Source organism: Apodemus sylvaticus, chromosome 18 (genome assembly GCF_947179515.1).
Source record: "Apodemus sylvaticus chromosome 18, mApoSyl1.1, whole genome shotgun sequence".
Classification (NCBI taxonomy): Eukaryota; Metazoa; Chordata; class Mammalia; order Rodentia; family Muridae; genus Apodemus; species Apodemus sylvaticus.
Window position 1 is genome coordinate 57,835,213 of NC_067489.1, and position 14,290 is coordinate 57,849,502.

Sequence of the window (14,290 nt, forward strand, 5' to 3'; positions counted from 1 at the left end):
GAGTTAAAGAAAAGAATGAAGGAGCTGAATGGGGTTTGCAACCACATAGGAAAAATAACAATTCAACCAACCAGAGATCCAGGGTCTAAACCACCAAGCAAAGAGTACACATGGAGGGACCTATGGCTCCAGCAGTATATGTAGCAGAGGGTAGCCTTGTTGGGCATCAATGGGAGATGCCCAAGAAGTCTTGATACCTCAGTGTAGGGAAATTTGAGGATGGGGAGCCAGGAGTCAGAGGAGGGGTTATATCCTCATAGAAACCAGAGAAAGGGGATGGGATAGGGGCTCTCTGGGAGGGGGAAAGGGGGTAACATTTGAAATATAAATAATAAAATATCCAATATGAAAGAAAGAAAGAAAGAAAGAAAGAAAGAAAGAAAGAAAGAAAGAAAGAAAGAAAGAAAGAAAGAAAGAAAGAAAAGAAAGGAAGGAAGGAAGGAAGGAAGGAAGGAAGGAAGGAAGAAAAGAGGGAAGGAAGGAAGAAAAGAGGGAAGGAAGGAAGAAAGAAAGGAAGGAAGGAGAAAGAAGGAAGGAAGGAAGGAAGAAGAAAGAAAGAAAGAAAGAAAGAAAGAAAGAAAGAAAGAAAGAAAGAGAAAGAAAGAAAGAAAGAAAGAAGGAAAAGAAAGAGAGAGAGAGAGAAAGAAAGAAAGAAAGAAAGAAAGAAGAAGAAAAGAAAGAAAGAAAGAAAGAAAGAAAGAACAAAAGAAAAAAAGAAAGAAAGAAAGAAAGAAAGAAAGAAAGAAAGAAAGAAAGAAAGAAAGAAAGAAGAAAGAAAGAAAGAAAGAAGAAGAAAGAAAGAAAGAAAGAAAGAAAGGAAGGAAGGAAGGAAGGAAGGAAGGAAGGAAGGAAGGAAGGAAGGAAGGAAGAAGAAAGAAAGGAAGAGAAGCCAGGCAGTGATGATGCATGCCCTTAATCCCAGCACTCTGGGAGGCAGAGGCAGGTGGATTTCTGAGTTCAAGAAACCAGCCTGGTCTACAGAGTGAGTTCCAGGACAGCCAGGGCTCCATAGAGAAACCCTGACTCAAAAATAAACAAAAAAACAAAAAAACAAAAAATAAAATAAAATAAAATTAAAAAAACAAAAAGAACGAGAAAGAGAGAGAGTGTAGGCTAAGCAAGCCAATAAGCCACAGCCCTCCATGGCCTTTGTATCAACTCCTACCTCCAGGATCCTGCCTTGTGAGCTCGTCCTGTCTTGACTGCTTTCAATGATGAGTAGTGTTGTGGAAGAATAAGCCAAGCAAAACTCTTTCTTTCCCAACTTCCTTTTGGGTCATGATGTTTTGTTGTTGCAGTAGAAACCCAAGCGAACACAACTATGTGATGCACAAGGTTGTAAGGGTTTTCTTTAGCTACTTAGAAATGTCCAGATGATCTTCAAAAGAAATTGCTCAAATAGCAGCCTGTAAGATAATAAACCATAGCAGAAAGAGAAGGTAGTGGATAGAGGCTCCACTGGTATGCAGCAAGCAGAAGTGAAAACTAACCACAGTGTGGGTTAGTGTGGCAGACCTAGAAATTTTCTCTCCCTTCTGTGGGACACGTAAATGCTACTGACAGATTACAGCCCCAGGCTTCTTCCATACCAGGAGTCACGTGACTAAGTTACCCATTAATGCATGGAAATTGGAAAATTATATCACAATTGCATCATATGCTAAAATGAAATTATTTGCCTTGGATTCACCTCTTTCCCCTCTCTTTCTCTATCTGAAAACTGAACACATCTGTAAGAGCCTGCAGCTCTTTGCCAGAGACCAGGAAAACACCCAGGTGAATGGTGGAACAATAAGATGCTGAACTAGGACCTTTAAATGATCTCATGAGTCAGGATTAGCATATTCAGTAAGAGTGAATCTCCATAAACATGCGTCCTGCCATTTATTTTCCCTCAGGCTCCCTCCCACACACACCTTAGCTAAAGAAATATTTAAAACATGTCTGATTAATTACTATTAACTTCACTTTAATTTCCTACTAATGAGATGTTTAGATGTTCAAGATAGACATTGAGATTTAGGAAAGCCACAAGCATTGTCATAGCTAAGACTTCTCATACCCTCCTCCTCAAGATCCCATTTTGAAGATGTGAGATTTAGCATCTTATATGTTCAAACTTTTTGTCAAAGTCATGTAATCATTTGCCTTCATTTATACAGTGAGGAGACTAAGAAAGATGTGACTACCTACCTTCTTTGCCCTGTTTTTAAAAAGTCCATATTACATCCCATGAGACAAGGGTTTGTCATGATGACGTTCCTCTGAGAATCAAGAGAGCTATAAAAAAGAAGGAAGTGGAATTAGATCAGTATAGGAGACACATTAAGCCAGAACTCCATAATGGCTCCATGCACATGAGACATCTTCCCACTGGGCTTAGCCCCATTATTGGTTTATCTTATCCAATTAATGGTTGGTCGCATGCACAAGTGCATGCATGTGTATGTGTGTGTGTGTGTGTGTGTGTGTGTGTGTGTGTGTGTGGTGTGTGTGCGCGCGCGCGTGTAGTGTGTGTTCCTCTATAGCCAAAGTTTAGAATATCTTAATCTATCATTTTGTCATCACTGTAAATAATCTAAATAAAATTTTAATCATGGTAGTTTTTGTGCCTAAGGTTTCAGGTCCATGACATGGAGTGAGAGGACATCAGCAGATACAAGCAAACGCCTGATGAGTGAGTAAGCTATTGTGCTGCCACACCATCTCCCATCTTCTGTGCTTTAGCCAAAAGCAAGGGTCAGAATAGCAGGGGACTGAGCTCAAGAGGTTTCCATAACAGAGCAGATGTTACTTTCCTTAGGTGAGAGAGAAGATGAAGAATCTTTCAACTGGATGCAAAACACAGGGTTTTATTTAGGCTGAAGTGGGCATTTTAAAGTTGCAAAGGAGTTTAAAGCTTTGCGTCTCATACAAGAATTGCTTAAACATAACAATGACATGCCCACAAAGAGAGTCAGGGGCAAAATGCAAACTGATTGTCAACCATGCCACACATTACCACACTCAATCTACCCAACAAATGTCATTGTCCTGTACCAAGAGGCAAAGAATATAGATGGCCAATTTGTGAAAAATGAAATGTCTTCTTCCACCGAACATAGGCTGTTATCAAACATGGGTTATATAATTATGACTGTAATCATTCTCAAAGTGTTCTTCAGTGACACTGGTTAGTGTTTTATAGTTTTGTGAATACCAGTCACTTAATGCACCAATCCCAATTGAATCTGCTCCAGAAATTCAAATTCTTAAGCCACAGAGGTTATTTTCTGTTTCTAACCAAAGACTGTCACTCAAATATTAATTAATACTGTAATTACTCATACATTTTCCATGAATAATAGAGTGCTTAGCATCTATCTTTTCATTTCTTTACCTGTTGACATCCAAAGACCTTAGAGTAATAACAGTATTATGGGCCATACCTTGCCAAATTCAGAAGTTTCTTTTATTCATCTTTATTTTTGTAAGTATTTTTTGTTTTTATAAAGCTGTGAGAAAGATGGTTATGGTGTGTTTCTTAATTACAAAGGGTCAGAGGTTTGCTTTTTTTTAAATTTTATTTGATATATTTTTATTTATATTTCAAATGATTTCCCCTTTTCTGGTTCCCCACTCCCCGAAAGTCACATAAGCCCCCTTCCCTCCCTCTGCTCTCCCACCCATCCCTTCCCACTTCTTTGTTCTGGTTTTGTCTTATACTGCTACACTGGGTCTTTCCAGAACTAGGGGCCACTCCCCCATTCTTCTTGTACCTCATTTGAAGTGTGGATTATGTTTTGCATATTCCAGTTTTCCAAGCTAATATCCACTTATTAGTGAGTGCATACCATGATTGATCTTTTGAGACTGGGTTACCTCACTTAGTATGATGTTCTCCAGCTCCATCCATTTGCCCAGAGGGTTGCTTTTTAAAGCAATTTGGGGCAAGAAAAAAAAGTGAAATTTGTTTTTAAGTTAGATGATTTCATACTAAAACATACTAGTCAGGTAAGTGGATGTGTCTTCCTCTGCTTATGAACTTATTTCCCACTAAGGTTCCCTGACATTATTCTTCCTCTGAAAAGTACAACTGCTATGGGGATGGGAGAATGAAACATTTAATGGTAATTCTCTACTTCTTGTTCCCTAAGTACCAACCTAATTTAGAGAGTCTGGAAGCCTTTCTAGGTGTAAGATGGTTCCAAGTTTAGCTTGCTTTGGTCAGTGAGAGTGCGTGCCGGTGTAATTACTACTTATTCAGTTCCAATCACATTCTAAAGCCTGTCTCGGGCATGGAGAATGCCACCACAAATGAAGCTGGCAGAACCTTGTCTTCGGGAGCTTAAATTTTAGAAGGAAGCCATGAGACAAGCATAGTGGTCAGATGTAGAATAGTATAGATAATAGGAGTACTCTGGAGTAAAAAGCAGTCTGACAGAAGCGTGACAAAGTGTTAGGGGTTAGAGTACTAGGGAGCACTCTTGAGCAGCTGACAGGCCTATAGACATGAAGGAGATGGTGAAGGAGAGATGGGACACAGACATTCTAGACTCAGAAAACACTGATCAGAGCCTAGATCAGACCTGAGGAGCTCATAAAGTATTGAGAAGGCTGATGAGGTTGAGAAAACCAATAGGAACAAGAAATGAGATCAAGGAGAACACAGACCAAACATTTAATGCCTGAAGAGCCACTGAGATCATTTGACTTTCTCTAGAGCATGGGGTAGTGGGAGGACTCAGGGCAGAGGAGCAATGTCCCCAGAGAAGAAGTATTTATTGAAGTAGGATCTTTCCCAGTGGTTGAAAGGTACAGAGAGGGTTGAAAGGGATGAAGAACTGGGAGGTGTCCAGATACCAATATCCCCCACTGTACAAGCCAAGTTAGCCTCAAATTCACCACTGTAGTAGTTTGAGTGAGAATGACCCCCATAGGCACATATAGTTGAATGCTTGGTCACCAGGGAGTGGAAGTGGAACTGTTTGGAAAGATCATAAAGTGTGGCCCTGGAGTGAGTATGTCCTTGTTTGAGGAGATGTGTCACTGGAGGTGAGTTTTGATGTTTCAAAGGCCTATGCCAGGCCTAGCCTCTCTCTTTCTCACTCCCCCTCCCACTCCCCCTCACCCCCTCTCCCTCTCACCCTCTACCTCTACCCCCTCCCCCCTCCTCCTCTCTCCCTCTCCCCCTCCCCCTCTCTCTACCTCTCCACCTCCCCCTTCCCCTCCCCCTGTCCCCCTCTTCTCCTTTCCCTTTCTCTACCTCTCCCCCTCCACTTCCCCCTTCCCCTCCCCTCCCTCTCCCCCTCCCCCTTGCTTCTTCCCTCATTCCCCCCTCTTCTTGACTCTTTTTTTCTCTTTCTTCCATTCCCTTCCTCTCCCTTCTCTGCTTTTCTCTTCTCTTCTTCCCTCCCTCCCTCCTGCTCTCCCCCTCTCTCTGTCTTTTCTACCTGTTATCTGGTGATCAGGATGTAAAACTCTCAGCTACTTCTCCAACGCCATGACTGCCAATGTGCTGCCACACTCCCACCATGATGATAACAGACTAATCTTTTAGAACCTTAAGCAAGCTCCCATTCAATGATTATTGGTCATGTTTCTTCACAGCAATAGAATAGTAACTAAGACAACCATGTAGGAAAGGCCGGCCTAAACTCCTCATTTTCCTGCCTCTGCCTCCAAAGTCATGGACTTACAGAAATGCACCACCACATTCAACCCTTGTGGCACTTCTGCAGTGGTTTCTCTTTTGTGGTTCAGCTTCCTGGCCTTTAAGGGAAGTTTATATAGCCATATGCACTCACTATGATTTCCTAATCTTATGACACCTCTGAGCATGTCCAAACATGCTCCTGTTGGCCATTTTTAACATTTCATACATGATATTCATAACTATCTCCTGGAAGGTCCAAAAAGGAAGAAAACATTTGCCATCCATTGTTGTAGTTTTAAATGGGAAAAGATGGGATCAAGAAAAAATATTTTATTGTTTTTGCCAAAGTCTTAAAAAGCACACAATTGTCACATCCTAAAGTATCATCTATGAAGCCACAAAGATGGCTTACCTGGTGAAGGCTCTCCTGATGATCAAACCTGATGACCTGGCTTTGATCACCAGGACATATATGGTGGAATCAAAGATTTGAAACCTGGAACTGTTCCGATGATATCCACATGCTTTCTATGGCTTACTTGTGTAAATGAATAAACATAATAAAAGATGTCAATGTGAAAACATTTATGTCTCAAAAGCTCAGCAACCCCAGAAGCATAATGAACAATTAAATGTCAAACTCAGCATGCATCTACAGCCCCTTCCGTCCTCCCTGATTGAGAGGACCCCTTACTCCCTGAGCCTTGGATCAGATGTTCCCAAATGAGTTGTATATCCTCCTGCCAATTCCATCTTCCTGGTTGTAAATCCTTTTCGCTTTCTTAGATGCCTTGGGCTTCCCCTGGCCCTTTGGTGCTTTCTTCCCAATCTCAGTCTGAGATGAAGACCATAGGCTATACATGGCAATAAATTCTAAGTACTAGCATTATTGGAGTCAAGTCATCTTGTATTCCATAATGCCACCATGACTAATCAAAATAATTTTGTCCCATGTTACTTCATTTTCTTTGTTTAATTGAGATACTAGATGACTATAAAGGAGAGTGTTTATCTTCTCCCATTTATAGATCATCACCTCATGGCTGCATAGATGACAGCTACTCATCTAGGGTAAGTGGGGGAGTGCTAAAGTCAAACCCTTCCCCAGAACAGCCAGAATCCTATGGAGGATTACTTACTGGCTAATGAATTGGGCTTGCCTCTGAGAAGCACAGAGGCTGAAGTGTTTTTACTTCGCCCTGGATGCTCCTCTGCATGACAATAGGCCACCAAGAGGCTGTCCCAGTTTACTGGACAGACCTGTCACTTCCAACCTAAAGCCTCCTCCAAAAAGCTCTCATTTTGATGAATGAAGTAATTTATAGGCAAGATAGGAATGGCAGAAAGAACGATGGGCTAAAGAGTGCTGCTTCAGCCCTTTTGGTGTGGTCTGGATTGTACACCAACAGCCAGCCTTGTCAAGGGTTCCTGCAGATGAGCTGTTACTCTGCCCTGGAAAGCCCTGCAAAGCCCTGGAAATCTTTTGGGCCTATTGCCATTGGTTACCAGGAAGAAAAATCACCTTCTTATTTGAAGCTCTCTTTTTTTGAACCATGGCCAGGACTGATGTTACTCTAAGTAAAGCAGTTAAAACTGCTTAACCTTTGAAAGTCTCATTCATAGAAAGTGCTTGCTTTAGTTAAGAAAAAATACAGAAGAGGCAAGATGCTGGCCAAGCAGACCACAGATGTCTTCAAGGTTGCCCCTTGACACTTCTTTGGACATCTAAAGATGAATGATGTCTCAAGATATGGGTTTTATATCTCATGAAAATGCTCAGAAATTAAGAATGACATTCTCACATCCCCTAAAATAGTTCATAAGTCTAATGTCTGTGAAGTCACCGGTGTTTCAAAAACAAATATGTGGGATTGATTTCCACTGTAAACAATAAGCACGCTTTTTTTTACATTTTATATCTCATTTAATATCCTTCCCATTAAACTAGTTCTCAAAAAAATAAAAATATCCACATCATTTTACACACCACTTTCTTTTCCAATACTGTTTCAATTATTCTTAAGAGAATGAGAATAAAGTTCACTAGTCCTCCCGGGAACTATGTTCTTTCACCAATCAATATTTCTTTTATGGGACACATTCTATGATTTTTATCTTAAAAAGATAATAGCTTCCATTATTACAGAGCCAGTGCTTCTCCTGCTACATTCAAAACGTTGTATGAAGATAGAGCCAGCAAGAGAAAGAGCTCTCAGCCCTTTATGAATAGCAGCATAGACATCATTTATGAGAAAGGCACCTGACATCCTCTAATAATTATGTTAAAACAGTCCCCTGCCTACAATAATAGTGGAACACAAAAGGAAGAAAAAACTTAAAGGTGGACTTTAAAAATTTAGGTGCAGGAAGTAAACAATTTAAAAAAAAATATACAACTAGCTAATACTTATTACATTCACTAATCTAGCATGATACACATGACAGTTTTGACCTCCAAAATAATTTAGCGCCTTGAGCTGAGATTAAATGCAGAACATTAATTTTTCCCTCTAGTTGTCAAGACAACTGAGAGGCCGTCAAATCCATTTAAATAAAGCCTGCATCATGTAATAATATTAAAGGGAATAAAATATTAAAATGGGCCTGTGGTAGAACATTGACCAAAAGAGCTGCATTGAGTTTCCTTTAATTTATTGCCCTGACAATCTGTCTTTGTACTGAAACTAGAAATTAAAACGTCATCTAAGAATTATTATCTTATCTTCAGAAGAAGGGCTAGTTAAGAAAGGGTACAGGTCTTCCAAATTCGGGGAATCTTTTTGAATCTTCAAGGAAAGAAAGTTATGAGTTTCCTCTTAACTGTTAGAATTTCATCAACACCAGGAGTATCACACAAAAATGAAGCTTTAAAACAAAAGAAAAGACACTGATTTCACTAAATGAGTCTTGATGAGAGAGATTGTTTCCCAAATAAAAGTGCTTCTAAAGTGGTGTTTTACATATATGCACATAAACCAAGTTTACTCATTAGTCTTCCCAAACACATACTAATTTCTATTCTGAAATTCTATACATTGTGGTGTATAGCATTCTCCATTGAGAATGCTCTGTCAAGAGTAGAGATTTCCAGTGCGTGTTTTTAGCAATCATTTGTACATTCTGCACATCATTTCCCTGTATGAAACATACTTGTTCCCTATAAAGCTCTCATTCTTTGTTGGTTTTGAAAACAGGATCTCACAGTAAAACTCAGGCAACCCTTTAACTCACTAAGAAGCCCAGGCTACCCTGGAACTCATCATCTTCCTACCTTACCTCATAGTGCTGAGATTACTGAAAACAAATCTCAGGATAGCTGGGTGCACATGAAGATTTTGGACATAAAGTCTCTGCTGGTCATAGGTTAACAGCATGAAAACAGAGCAGCACCTGGTTTGCTAGATTCAAGGTATTGTTCTATTGGCAGAAATGCTCACTTTCCTAATTAAGAAAGCCACTCCAAACTATTTAGAAATGTAACTTGGTTGACGTCACTCCTAGCATCCTTTAGTGCCCATTGTGTCATTTTTCCACATAGAGAGCAAACACAGCCAAAGCTGGAGGCTGCCGTCTTGAAATCTCCCTGTCCACGGGGTACAGCATGGCATGTCACTTTGAACTGAACTTCCACTAACTTTACAGAGCCCTCTGTGTGAAAGAACCAGGCAAAAGTAGGGAGAGAAGCAGAAATCTGTCTGGGGTGGGGGTGGGGGTGTCTCCAAACAAGACAATTGCTTGGTAATGGTGAGATCAGATGGGAAATTGCAAAAGTTAGAATTGGAGTCTGACAATTTGCCTTCATGTGGAAAGAGAATAGAGCAGAACAATAACATGAGATCTCACTGCAATTATCCTCATAGGATCTGAGACAACTAGAGTTGGCTCAGACTGACCTACAGTCACTTACTAGAAGACAATAATAAAAGCCATTCTGGTGTCCCAAAGTAGAGCTGTCATTTAAGGGTAAAAGGAGACATTTGTATCAGAGTCAAAAAATCAGATAAGTTCTTTGTCTTTCATTCATAGCTTAATTTAAAAATCGAAGTCCCATAAATTAACTAAGTTAAAATATATGAGCTTGCCAGTGAAGTCAGAAAGAGACCTTGTTTTTAATCCACTGCAGCAGCTGTGCCCTCTGGACTAAGGAGGTATCAGTTGCTGTTTCCAGAGTCTCTCACCTCATTTACCAAATGTTTGCATAGCATTCATCACTGAGAGATGTCATACTTCTTTATCAAAACTCTGTAAGAAAAGTGACAATTAATGAAAGAGAAAAGGCAAAGAAGGATATATTAAGTTTGAGGCACAGCCTCAATGTGATCAAGCGTAATATTGAGAAGGGTGACTGTCTCTAAGGGATCCTTAGTTCATTTCCTAGAGAGAAGACATATGCTCTAAGAATTATATTAGGAATTTATGATTTAGAGCAAGGCATTTTCCATCAACCTACACATCCTATTCAAAATCTACCACTATCAACTGGACCACAGTATAGGATACAGATGTAATATACATTAGCCTTGCATTTGAACCCTTGCCCTCTAAGCCAATGGTGTCATCCCATAACCCTAGTATAGCAGATCTCTTCTCTCCATCCATTTTCCTATCTTTCCCCTCCCTTTTTTCTGTCCTGGTACTCCCCTAAAATGCTGGATCAAGCCTTTCCAGGATTAGGGCCCTCTTCTTCCTTCTTCATGGGAATCATTTGTTATGCTAATTGTATCTTCACTATTCAGAGCTTCAGGGCTAGTTAATATTCACTTATCAATGATTGGATTCCATGTGTATTCTTTTGTGATTGCGTTACCTCACTTAGGATGATATTTTCCAGTTCCATCCATTTGCCTAAAAAATTCATGAATTCATTGTTTTTAATTGCTGAATAGTACTCCATTGTGTATATATACCACACTTTCTGTATCCATTCCTCCATTGAGGGATATCTGGGTTCTTTCCAGCTTCTGGTTATTATAAATAAGGCTGCTATGAACATAGTGGAGCATGTGTCCTTATTGCATGCTGGGGAATCCTTTGGGTATATGCCCAGGAGAGATATAGCAGGGTCCTCCGGAAGTGTCATGTCCAGTTTTCTTAGGAACCGCCAGACTGATTTCCATAGTGGTTGTACCATCTTACAATCCCACCAGCAGTGGAGGAGTGTTCCTCTTTCTTCACATCCTCGCCAACACCTGCTGTCTCCTGAGTTTTTCACCTTAGGCATTCTGACTAGTGTGAGGTGAAATCTCAGGGTTGTTTTGATCTGCATTTCCCTAATGACTAATGATGTTGAGCATTTCTTAAGGTGCTTCTCGGCCATCCAAATGTCTTCAGGTGAAAATTCTTTGTTTAGATCTGTACCCCATTTTTTAATAGGGTTATTTGGTTCCCTAGGGTCTAACTTCTTGAGTTCTTTGTATATTTTGAATATTAGCCCTCTATCGAATGTAGGATTTGTGAAGATCTTTTCCCAATTTGTTGGTTGAAACAATTGTGTCCCTCATTTTGGCTAACAGATTATTGAAATAAAGGGCCTCTAGACTGTAATTCTATAGGAAATTCTGTAATTGGAGAAGAGAAAGCCTGGGCCAGACAGAGTAGAATATTTTTTACAGAAAGGCTTACAAGTTGTTTGACTTGTAAGACAATGACTAGCTAGTGATGGATAGGACCAAACCTTGGCTTGGACTGCTTAAAGATGTATAACTCTGACTTCTACTTAAACCATAACTACACTTCTTCCCCCTCAAAGAGAAATGTGGGGAAGCACAAAAGGATTTTATGATCTCTCTCTCTCTCTCTCTCTCTCTCTCTCTCTCTCTCTCTCTCTCTCTCCCTCTCCCTCTCTCTCTCTCTCCTCTCTCTCTCTCTCTCTCTCTCTCTCTCTCTCTCTCTCTCTGTATTTCAGTAAGAAATGATTTTTCTTACTGTAGCTACATTAGATAAATATCCTTTTCCTTCTTTTTTGCTATGAATTTGGCCATTTTAGTTGTCTTATCTGAGACAGGTGGCTGCATCTGATTTGGTTTGCCCTTACCTGTGATAACAGTGGCACTCAGAGAACTGAGAGACCAGAGAATCAGGAATTTGAATATAAACTTGAACATATGGTCTGACCCTTTGCCAGAAACCAAACCAAACAAACAAAGGAACAAACAAACAAACTTTCATCTAAACTGATAGAAGAGATGAGATTTCAAGATATAATACATAGAACCTAGTACATTTAAATTTTAATAATAATACTAACAATGTTTTAAGCATTAAATTATTGCCTGCACCCAAGAACTGACCACATAGGTGGTTCATCTGCCAGACTTCCGGGCATGGGGCCTGTGTCCTGCCTGGAGACCAGCAGAGGGAGAGAATCCCCACGGCCATATTCGCTGCCTGCCAAAGCAGAAGAGCATCACTAGGTACTGTATCACCCTGAGCTTTAGATCTCTGGGGGTGCAAACTGCCAGAAAGCTGCCTGCGCCCAGGACTTGAGCACACAGGTGGTTCATCTCCCAGCTGGTAGGTCCTAGGGCCTGTATCCTGCATGGAGAACAGCAGAGGGAGCAACTCTCCTTGGCCATCTTTGTGGCCTGCCAGGGCAGAAAAATATCACTAGGTAGTATATTATCCTGAGCTGAAGATCTCTGGGAGTGCAAATCTCCAGGGGTCTGCCTGCGCTCAGGACCTGAGAACATAGGCAGTTTAGGTCATGGGGCATGTATCCTACGTGAGAATCAACAGAGGATGTGACCCCACACACACTATCTTTGTTCCATAACAAAGCAGTCTGAGAACACCTGGTTCACCTTGACAACCCAAGTATAACATTTCTTGAGGCAACACTGAACAGGGCTCCAAAGGCACAAAAGAGAAAGGCAGCATATCAGTAATCTGTGCCAGAGGAAACACAGTCATCCAGTGACACAGAAATAGCCCTAAAGGTCCACAATAGGTTGAAGCACCAGCCAGTGACAATAAGACCATCTAACAAAAGTGAGAACTAGATGGCTAAAGGCAAGCATAGGAACGTTACTAACCAAAACCAAGGCATTATGGCAGCATCTGAACCCAATTCTCTAACAATAGCAAGTCCTACATACTCCAACACACCATAAAAACAAGAGTTGAATTTAAAAACACTGGTAAGGATGCTGTTAGAGGAACACATGAAGGACATAAATAAATCTCTTAAAGAAATACAGGAGAAAAATGATCAAAAGTTAGAAGCCCTTACAAGGGAAACACAAAAATCACTTAAAGAAATTCAGGACAATATGGGTCAGAAGTTTGTAGCCAATAAGGAGAAAATTCAAAAATCACTTAAAAAAATACAAGAGAACTTTGATCAACAGGCAGAAGTCATGAAAGAGGAAACACAAAAATCTCTCAAAGAATTAGAGGAAAACACAAACAAGCAAATGACGGAACTGAGCAAAAACTTCCAGGATCTGAAAACAGAATTAGAAAAAACTAAGAAAGCACAAAGGGAGACAACTTTGAAGAGAGAAAACCTTGGGAAGAAATCAGGATCCATAGATGCAAATATCAACAACAGAATACGAGAGATAGAAGAAAGAATATCAGATGCCGAAGAAAACATAGAAATCATGAACTCAACAGTCAAAGAAAATGAAAAAAGCCTGTAATCCAAAACATCCAGGAAATCCAGGACATAATGAGAAGACCAAACCTAAGGATTATAGGTAGAGATGAGAGTGAAGATTTACAGATGAAAGGGCCAGCAAATATCTTCAACAAAATTATTGAAGAAAACTTTCCCAACTTAAAGAGAGAGATGCCCATGAATATACAAGAAGCCTACAGAACTCCAAACAGACTGGACCAGAACAGAACTACCTCCCGTCACATAATAATCAAAACCCTAAATGTACTAAACAAAGAGAGACTACTTAGGGCAGTAAGAGAAAAAGGGCAAGTAACATATAAAGGAAGACCTATCAGAATTACACCAGACTTCTAATGAGAGGCCATGAAAGCTAGAAGATCCTGGGCAGAGCTCATGCAGACTCTAAGAGAACACAAATGCCAGCCAAGACTACTATACCCAGCAAAACTCTCAATCACTATAGATGGAGAAACCAAGATATTCCATGACAAAACCAAATTTACACAATATCTTTCCACAAACCCAGCCCTAAAAAGGATAATAGGGGTAAAACACCATTACAATGAGGGAAACTATACCCTGGAAAAAGCAGGATTTTAAGCTTCTTTCATCAAACCCAAAAGAAGATAACCACACAAGTATAAAAGTAACATCAAAAATGCTAGGAAGCAATAAACACAAAATTAGAAATGGAAAGGGAAATATTACAACAGAAACTGAAGAAATTCAAAAAAATCATCAGATCCTACTACAAAAGCCTGTACTCAACACAACTGGAGAATCTGAAGGAAATGGACAATTTCTTAGACAGATACCAAATACCAAAATTAAACCAGGATCAAATAGATCATCTAAATAGACCCATAAATACTAAAGAAATAGAAGGGGTCATAAATAGCCTTCCGACCAAAAAATCACAGGACCAGATGGTTTCAGTGCAGAATTCTATCAGACCTTCAAATAAGAATTAACACCAATACTCTTCAAACTATTCCACAAAATAGAAACAGAAGGAACACTACTCAATTCCTTCT